This window comes from Mus pahari, chromosome 11, assembly GCF_900095145.1.
Source record: "Mus pahari chromosome 11, PAHARI_EIJ_v1.1, whole genome shotgun sequence".
Taxonomy (NCBI): Eukaryota; Metazoa; Chordata; class Mammalia; order Rodentia; family Muridae; genus Mus; species Mus pahari.
This window is the reverse complement of record NC_034600.1, coordinates 25126389-25136705: the sequence shown is the minus strand read 5'-3', so window position 1 is coordinate 25136705 and position 10317 is coordinate 25126389. Positions and strand designations below refer to the sequence as shown.

Below are 10317 nucleotides of genomic sequence, written 5' to 3'. Positions count from 1 at the left end.
CCCCCCCCCACTTCCCCAGCAGCTTGCAAGTGCTCTTTGCTCTTGAAGCCTTTGCACTTAACCCACTATTTCCAAATCCATTTGGGTTTGTCAATTTCAATGGCCCCCTCCTGCTTTTGAAATCTGTGGGCACTGCACCTCAATCTGCAGGCTTTACAAGGTCAATGGCTCTAGAACATCACTTCCTGGGTGAGAGGTTATCTGAGGCATTTTGCCAGGAGAATTAAAACAAAACAAAACAAAACAAAACAACTTGATTTCTTTGCAACTCCACTATTGAAAACCATATCCCACAACAGGCCCATAGACTGCATTGTAGATAGCATAAGTCATCCATGACTGCTGATCTGTGGAGAAACATACAAATTAAATGGCGGTTGGGATGCTTCACATGCAAAGGTTATCTATCACCACTTAACAACAGCTGCACACACAAATGCATCACCATGCTGGTCCCTATTCAGATGGGCTTCTAGAAGGACCCATGCCGGTATTCACACTGAAGCTACTGATGCTGTTCCCAGGACTCTTCCCGCGGCTGAATCCTACTGGAAAAAAAAAAAAAAAAAAAGCTTTCTGGGAACACAGTCTGCAAGAGTGTTAAGTGTTCTCTCTATTTTGCAAGATCACGTGCTAGAAGTAACAAGAGGGCTTATGAGATTAAGAATAAATTTAAAAATCTACATAGCATTGCAATCAGAGAATAAAAAACAGCAACAATTCAAAAGAACACACTAACAGAGTTTATAAACTGTGCTAAATACCTAATAAACATTACAGTAAATACAAGACTTTACCTTTATAAAAAGGTGGAGGTAATTATGGGAGAATTGTTTGAGATCAATGAATTGAGAAGAAACCCAAAACAAGTTTTAGAAACCTTTGCCTTGTACCCTCTTCCTATGAACTTTCCTGGGTTATAGCTCATGGCTGAACCAATCAAAGGATACAGAACAGACAAGCACCATTCTGTGTATTCACAACACCCCCCCCCAGTTCCACCCCACTTAGGCAGCTGTTGTCCATTGGTGATGTCAAATGTGCCAGGAGCATTTGAATATGAAGCAGCATACCGCTCTCTCCATTTCATTAGAAGCCCTCCCTACGTGGAAGCAGCCATGAATGAGGTCATTTGTTATGCTCTGCTGAGACATCCTTGTGAGTTCACAATGGCCCTATGCACACAGAGTAGATAGCACCGTGCTCCACACATCTGTTGAACTGTTATCTATGTCAGAGGCTATTGTAAGCATGGGGACGCATCAGTGAACAAGAAGAAGTGCAACATGGCTTCCCTTGTGAATTGTGGTTACTTGAACTGCACATCACTAGTTGTTTCATGTCGTTTGGTGGCATTATATGTTTTGAATATATTTAGCTTGAGTTGGTACCTCATCCCTGTCTCAGTTTCTTTGAAGGGCACAGTCTGTAGCTTACAGACCCTGTGCCTTCACATCTCCCACAATGTTGGCACGGTACATACCCAATTAGGACATAGAAATGAAGGGGTCTAAGCCCAGTTGACTGGGCTACAGTTCAGCTCTGTGCTGAACTCATAGAAGAACCACCTGGGAAATAAAATATTGTTTTATTTTTGTTGTTTGCTTGCTTGCTTGCTTTCTCTCACAACCATGTGTGCAGCTCCTGGGGCTAACATCGAAGCCAGTGTTTGCAGATAGAATAATATGGGTCTGGAGGTCAGATAAAATTACACTTAATGGGAAATTAAGGGAGTGACCACACAGTTCGGACAACACAAAGTACCCATTAAAGCCGGTGGAAAGGAAGCAGCAGATGAAGCCCGGACGAGTTGAGTGGAGGAGCCCTAGGACAGGTCAGGGTTGCTCCTGTCACATGCTTGGGTCAAATTTTAAAAAGAAAGAAAGGAAGAAACACTGGAAGGCATGAGTAAATTAAAGAGTATCTACAAAGTCAAACGACAAGGAGGCCTTTGGGGGAAGACTAGTGTGAGCCACTTGCGTAGGTCATAAGGTAAATTACAGTGGTGCTGGCTAAAGAGCATGATTGCAAACTGCCTTGCCTCTGCAGATGTCTCCACTCTGAACATCTGGACACGACACCCCATCGGCAAGGCTAGAGAGACTTTCATGTATGAACTCTCTGCATCGTATTCTTTCAGGGCAATCGGGATGGTAGCTAATGAAAGAACACAATTATCTCGGGAAGGAGGTTTATTTTCCTGATCATCAGTGTATTGGATATCAATCATCTTCAATTTCCCTGATCATTGTAAAAAATCGACTTCTTAACCCCAAACACAAATTATAGAGGCACAAATTTGGAATCTATCCCTTTTGAAGATCTTTTTTTCCCCCTAAGAATAAAACCATTTAACAGGTTTGAGGCGACACCCCTGTATTTATGGAAGGTAAAACATTCCTAATTAAGTCCAATCCTATCTTGAGATAGGGAGAGCAGTGATGGCAGGGGTACAACTGGAATTGTGGCTTTAAAAAAGATCATACGCACTTTACGACAAGTCAGTTTTACTTAAATCAGGACTGTCCAACGAAAACATTGTTAGCCATTCATGATCTGAATTTGGGGTATGAATTAAATTTTGGTATACATTAAAAGCCATGGAGCATTTGTTCTGTAATAAGTAAGGCAGTGGAATGACTCATTAATAGCCTTTTAAAGATAAGCTATTAGGTCTGCCCTGTCTCCCTTCTTAATTCCAGCGAAGATCATTCTCGCTCCAGGGATGCACTTTTTGGGGTTCTCCAAATTCTCCTTCTGGGTATCCCCTCCCCAGGTGATGCCTTCGCTCTGGTTGGCATCTGTGTAAGAGAATCCAGCAGCCTGGCCTGTCTTCTGCCCAGACAGACCATGGAGATATGGTTGTCTTATGCTTGCCTCCCTTTCCCACAGTGTGGCACTGGGCACACTTCTGAACAAAAATCTTCTTGCCCTTTTCAACATCACCCATTTTTAATAGGCTCCGGGCTGGTCAACACCATGGATATGACTCAAAGACAGACATCCCACTCTCTAGCCCGAGGACACACTGGCCCGTGCCTATGTACTGGTGTCGGTGCAACCACACTTTCCTTTTGAAGATCTTGAACGGAGGAACTTAGTGGATTTAGGCTTCAAATCCCTTCCAAGAATCAGGCAGAGTTACTGGTCTGCTGTGGGCTCTGCAAGGAGCCACGGCTGAAAACTGATCATTCGGCTCTTTCGTCTCATGGATGTAATTATATAAATAAGCTATCTGAAATTTTACACATCTATCATTTTCTTCTACCCATACACATTGAGAAAGGGCAAGTTTGAACACCAAGACTTAAAGGACTCTACTTTGGTTTAAAAATAAAAAGTCAGCACTTCCTGAGACAGAGGCCACCTTTGTGACCACGGAAAGAGCACATTCAGAGTCACAGAGAGACTTGGAAATACCACATCCGAACTTCGGTCCTGGTATGGCAAGTTTTAAGACAATGATAAAAGTTAAGTGGATATACATACATACGGAACTTCTCCTTTTTTCTAGAATTCCATCATTAAGGTATGCAGCTGCTGGTTAAAGAAAGCCAGCAAAAATGTCTCCAGTAGGCAACGAACATCACAAGTTTGGATGGACACATCAAAGTCAGGAAAACAGAGGCACACCAGACAGGAAGGGCCAGGGGCTCCTCAGGGAAAAAAACAAAAACCTCAATGGAGACTGAAGTCTCTGTGACAGACTCCTTTATTCCTCACGAATGTGCTAAGGACAATGTCTACACTCCAGCCCAGCCAAAGAAAAACCCAAACTTTGGGCATTTACATTCTTCCTGGAAGAAATGAGGGCTAGTGAGTACACTCTCATTGATTTTTTTTTTTTTTTTTTCTGAACACAAAATCATTCTCATTTGCTGCTTCGCTCTTCCTAATAGGAGTCTGCACTGCTGGCGCCAATTTCAAAGTGAGACTACCGGTAACTGACAAAACTCAACCCTGGAAGGGTCTCTACTGACTTCCTCCCAGTAAGTCACCACTGCATAAACACATCCACCTGGCCTTCAGCCAGCTACGGTGACCCCAGAAATGAGGTGGAAATACCCAGGACATGTGAGCTCCACCCCGCCCCCCGCCCCCGCAGTACTGCACTATAACTTACACAAAAAGCCTGTAGGATTCTTAAGTGCTCAGTAACATGTAACTGGCAAGATCCATTAACCAACTCTTTACATAATCTTCACCTTCAGACATTTTCCTAGATTGCAAAACCTTTCTCAGAAGAGCACAAAAATACAAGAAGCCGGCAGGGATTAGCTGTCTAACAGTGCTCAGGACAGGCACAAAGCCACCCAGAGAAGCAGGTTCTTGGCGCTATAGTCACACTGTGAGTGACTGGTCTGTGACTTGTGCTTCCAGTACTTTATCTCAGCTATTCTGAGTCATGTACTGCTTTCAAAACTTCTACAAGGGGGAAGTTCTGCACTTTCCCTCACTTGCACCTACAGTAAAATTTGGAAGCATACTTAGCATGATTCAGTAGCAAGGCTAAAAATGAGACATTGGTAAAAACTAATGCTTCATTTGGCCCAGATTGAATATGAATATATATCTCATAGCTGTATATATATATGCTTATACAATTTATGTATGTGTTTGTGTGTGTCTAAGAACTAATAAGGATCGCATGGTAACTGTGTTATTTCCTTCAGAGGCCAATCTCTCTGATGATTTGATTACTTCTTACCAGGTACCATTATCTCTCACACTGCCACACTGGGCTCCAAGCTCCCAACATACTAATCTTTAGGGTACATGTTTAAGCCATCTCCAAATCAGAGCCCCAGAGGTACATTTGTGTAGTTCCTGTCTCTAGGGGGAAAAAATGGAAAGAAGAAAAGAAATGCTCTCTGTAGATAAGATTTTCAAATTAGATTTTAGCCACATGCGCATGCTTATATATGTAATGGGCAGGATGTGTGTGTGTGTGTGTGTGTGTGTGTGNGTGTGTGTGTGTGTGTGTGTGTGTGTGTGTGTGTGTGTGTGTGTGTGAGCTTTTCTTGAAAGAAATGGGGGCTGGTGGGTACATCCAGCCACATTCTCTACCATGTTACAAATGAGAAATCCACAAAGTTTCTCTCTGCTTTAACATCCTGCCTCAACAAGTTATCTGTCCTTTAATACTCTAGGACTATGTTGCCATCTTCCAGGTGACCCAGCCATGGGGACCCACCGCAGAGGTGAGCAGAGGTCACATACCTTTCACTGTGGTCCTCTTGAGCCTATATACCCATGCTAGGCAACTGCTCTACCTCTAAACTATACCCCAAGGGCTATTTTTACTTTTTATTCTGAGACATTGCCGAGACTGGCATTGACAGCCTATATTGTTTCAGTCTATAGCCAGACAAGCCTTGAACTTGTGACCCCAGTCCTCAGTCTCCACAGTAGAGGGAATAAAGGCCTGTGCCCCAAACCCAATGGCATCAGGCTTTGAGACCCCCAAACCTGTGAGCTAAATAAATATTTTTGAAAACTTTTTATTGATTCTTTGTGGCTTTTACATCATGCACCCCAAGCCCACTCATCTCCCTGTCTCTTCATATCTGCCCTCCACCCTTGTAACCTCCCCCAACAAAAGACAAAAATAAAAATAGAATTTAAAAAAAGAAAGAAAAAGAAAAAAAAACTATCTAGCCATGGAAGTGATGGTGTGTCACAGTGTGTCACACAGTACACCCTTTTGCATAAACAGCTTTACTTTCAAAGTTTGTTGCAATGAGTTATTTTTTTAAAAAGTATCCAGCCTTGGGTATTTTGTTATAGCAACCAAAGCAGATTGATATATCTGTAAAATAGGCTGATGCATTTGTAGCAATTACTAGTTTAAACATCTTAGTTTAGTTAGTGCTAGAGTTAGGTAATATATCAGTTTCTGTTAATAAGAAATATGCTAAGTATCGCAAATCATTGCATGCATTTTGCATATTTCCAAATGGACCCAGGTAATCTCCCTCTTCCTGGAACCAGCAGAAGGGCATAAGGGTTCTCCTGCTAGCGTTCTGGTTTACCATAGCCAAACATTAGATGCTGGGCTAGGTTTTCTAGAGTTAACCCAAGTACAGTATGCAATCAACAAGGTAGTCTCAGGGTCCTGTAAACAGTGCTGGCTGTTCCTGGGGTCAGACAAACTTTTCTTAGTGCGGCTTGCTAAAAGGAGTTGAATCATGGAAATCCTCACATCAGAGAATTGGATAATCTAAACACATAGATGCAGAACCTTTAGTCAGGGAAAGCAACAGACTCTTCCTCCTAGAAGTGAAAGTAGAAATTAACCAGGATGACAGAATGGTCTAGACTGCCTTTCTGACCCGGCTGAAAAAGCTGAAGTTACATCATCTAAACTTAACTTCCAGCCAGACTCCGGTGTCCTCAGAGAAGAAAACAATAATGATGAACCAGCCTTGCGTTGTGCAATTATACAAAATGGTGCTATTATTCATTTACTTCCCAAACGAAGTCCAGGCTTAAATCTACAGTTACTCCAGGATCTCAGTCACCAAGCATGACCTATGCCCACTTCAGGACAACTTTGGGCGGTGACAATAAAAGCAAGAACTAAGGCAGAGGCTGGGGTTAGTTCTAGTCTTTTGCCCAAAACATGCATGCGTTAAGGGAATTGTACCAGATAATGTTCTAATGTTCAGTCTCTTTGCAGTCCTATAAATGAAACCATGGAATTAAGATCTGGAAAACCAGCGAAAGTCAGGTAACATCGAGAAAACAAAACTAAGTTTTGTGTTGGGATGTTTCCTTTAAATGCCATGTGAAATCTGTTTGGCCAACTCAAAAAAAAAAAAAAAAGTTACAAATGCCTTTCCCTATTTCCCAGAGTGTCATGAATCCAAGTCACGGATGCTTTCTAAATGTGTGTTCTAGATGGACAGAAAGAAACACCATTGATAAGAAAAAAGCGTGGGATGTGGAGTATTGGGGATGAATATAAAAAAATGTCACTTCTTCTACCAGTTACCAAATGATTTCCTGTTCATTAGTTAACCTCTCCACACCTCGGTTTCCTTAACTTGGATTTGTTTTGAGATGGGGTCTCACTATGTAGACCAAGCTGTCCTCGAACTCACAGAGATCTGTCTGCCGTCGTCTCTGAGTATTGGAATTTACGGTGTGTGCCACCATGCCCAGAAGTTTCCTTGCTTTTAAATAAGGATACTGCTACTTTCTCCATGGTATTATTCTCTTGTTATTATTCCAACGTATATCAATGGGCCTATTACAAAGCCTAACACACTTTAGGAGATTTCCTCCCCTGGGAGATGTTTAATTAATAACTTTGTATAATATGACTCTTGTATACAGTCCACCAAAGCTCAACCTGGGGAACCAAAGAGTTTATTAGGCTTACTTATAATGAATTAGTGAGAGGATATGGACAGGGGTTAGGTGACCCTTGCGTAGGTGACAGCTTCCTCAGGGCTGTATAGACAGAGTTTAAAATTCCAGCCCTTCCAGGGACAAACCCATCCATTCATGCAAAGGGCTGGAAGAACTAGATATTCAGGTGAGGGTCTTCAGACCTCTGTCCCCCCAAACCTTCTGTCTGTGAGGGAGTATCATGTCATGAGCCCACAAACGCAATGGTAACTCACTAGGAAGTGCAGCCAATCATGAAGAGGGGGTAGCTTTGTTTAGAGGACAGCTAGGGGCTCTCCTTTTGACACCCCAACTCTCTCCATACTCAGGATTCAAGCTGTCATCCTTCCCGTCTGGCCAGTCTCATGACTTTATGATTGGGCTTTTAAAAGGAGATGATACTGAAGGCATAGATCTACGCCGTAGATAATACAAACAGACACTCAAGCCATCGAGAGAGAATTGGGAGTCCAGAAATAGATACTCACATTTATGGTCAATGGTTTTTGAGAAGGGTATTAAGGTGCTTTGGAGCGTAAGGGATAACTTATCCACAAGTGGAACTCATGTACTTAACAGACACATGCTGTGTTAGTCAGCATAAGTCACAGAACTTATGGAATGTCTCTATATATTAAGGGAATTTATTGTGATGGCTTACAGCCTGTAGTCCAGCTAACCTAACAATGGGCAGTTGTGGGTGGGAAGTCTAAGAATCTAGTAGTTGTTCAGTCCTACAAGGCCAGTTGTTTAAGCCACTCTTCTGTAGAAGTAGGTTCCAACAGATATGCTGGCAAGTCAGTGTAAGCAGTCAAAGAAGAATCTTTTTCCAATGTCCTTATGTAAGCCTCCAACAGAAGGTGTGGCCCAGATTACAGGTGTACCACCACATCTGGATCTAGGACTTGCTTTGTCCCAGGCTGACCTTGAACTCAGAGGTCTCCTTGATTCAGTCTCCTGGGACTAAAGGTGTGTATTACTTTGCCTGGGCCTAAGCTTTTCATGGCCACTCTGCTTCAAGATCTCCATGCCATGATCCAGGTCAGAAACTTGTGTCTCCCAGCCTCAAGATCTGGATCACAGGTGAGCCCTCCAGTTCTGGATTGTAGTTCATTCTAGATATAGTCAAGCTGACAACCAGTAATAACCATTGAAATCCACCCCTTATGAACTTGACACGAATATTATCTCTTTTGTTTTGTTTTGTTTTGTTTTTTCGAGACAGGGTTTCTCTGTGTAGCCCTGGCTGTCCTGGAACTCACTCTGTAGACCAGGCTGGCCTTGAACTCATGCCTCTGCCTCCCAAGTGCTGGGATTAAAGGCATGTGCCACCACCACCTGGCTCAAATATTATCTCTTGTCCAAATGACACAATAACAAGGTCATGAATACGCCTAACATGATATGACTATTCCTCGCACAATTGTAAATGCATCTGTAAATTTGCAATGGGCCAATGTCTCTTGGGGACATTCTTTTAGTATCTCAACTTAAATACTGATTGATGTTAAAGAAATTGGAAGCACATCTATACAAGAATATCTATACAAATGTGTTCCTAACAAAATAAAACAGAAGTATTCATATTACTTTATAATCCTCATTTCTGCAACTGGCCACGAGGCCTTAGATGGTATTTACCTTCCTCAATTACTATTCTGTATTTCTTCCACCTTCTGTGAGCATCTTAGCAGGTCTTGGCTCTTTTCCTGGTGTGACCCATGCCTTCCTTCCTGCCCTTTGTCATCCTACTTGGATTAGACTGTTGTAGTTTCTCATTGACTTTAATCACAAGACATGATAGTACCTAGACACTCCCTAAAGGATCTTCTGCACTTCAGACGTAAGCCTTCTTACCTCCATTGTGGAGAGGCAATCCAGTATCTGCATGGTCATCTGGATCTATCACCCCTCCTAAGACTCTTACTCTTTTATTAGCTTGGTTTAAGGGTATTAGAAGCCCAACATGGCCAGGGGGGATGTCTGAGCTTCCAGTTCAATGGAATATTTGTTGTGGCTCCTGGTAGGAGCACTCCCTGCTCTGGAACCAAAACTTGGAGGCCAGCAGAACCTAGGGTTGTGGGGCCAGAAAGCAAAATCTTTCCTAGAGGGTCACTAGGAGTGATAGTGAGTGGAACTATTCCCTTTTCCACCCCTTGATTCCTGGACCCATGGATCCTGGCTATGGGAGAAACTGTACCATATATGGAACGCTGATTCAAAGAATATACTGCTTTCCGAAGAACTCTGTCCCAGCCCTTCATGCTGCTGCCACCTAACTGGCGCTGTAACCATGTCTTCAGAAGGCCATTCTATCTTTCTATCAGACCAGCTGCTTCAGGATGATGGGGAACATGGTAAGACCAGTGNATTCCATGATCNTGGGCCCACTGTCGCACTTCTCTGGCTGTGAAATGAGTTCCTTGGTCAGAAGCAATACTGTGTGGTATACTATAACAGTGGACAAGGCATTCTGTGAGTCTATGGATGGTGGTTTTAGCAGAGGCATTACATGCAGGAAAGGCAAATCCATAACCACAATAAGTAGCTACTCCAGTAAAAACAAAATGTTGTCCTTTCCACAGACAAAGTAATCCAATGTAGTCAACCTGCTACCAGGTTGCTGGCTGGTCACCTCGAGGAATGGTGCCATATCTGGGGCTCAGTGTTGGTTTCTGCTGTTGGCANATCTGGCANNCAGCAGCAGCTGTAGCCAGGTCAGCCTTGGTGAGTGGAAGTCTGTGTTGTTGAGCCCAAACATAACCTCCATCTCGGCCACCATGGGTACTTTGCTCATGTGCCCATGACACATGAGCAATGACAGGGATGACTGGGGAAAGAGGCTGACTGTCCACAGAACAGGTCATCTTATCCATTTGATTATTGAACTCCTCCTCGGCTGAAGTCACCTTTTGGTGAGCATTT

The 10317-nt window shown here is 43.0% G+C and overlaps 1 pseudogene; it reads right to left on the bottom strand.

Annotated features, from left to right (window-relative positions):
• Nucleotides 1-2574: 2574 nt before the first annotated feature.
• LOC110329286 lies at nucleotides 2575-2951 on the bottom strand (annotated as a pseudogene).
• Between the last annotated feature and the right edge of the window lie 7366 nt (nucleotides 2952-10317).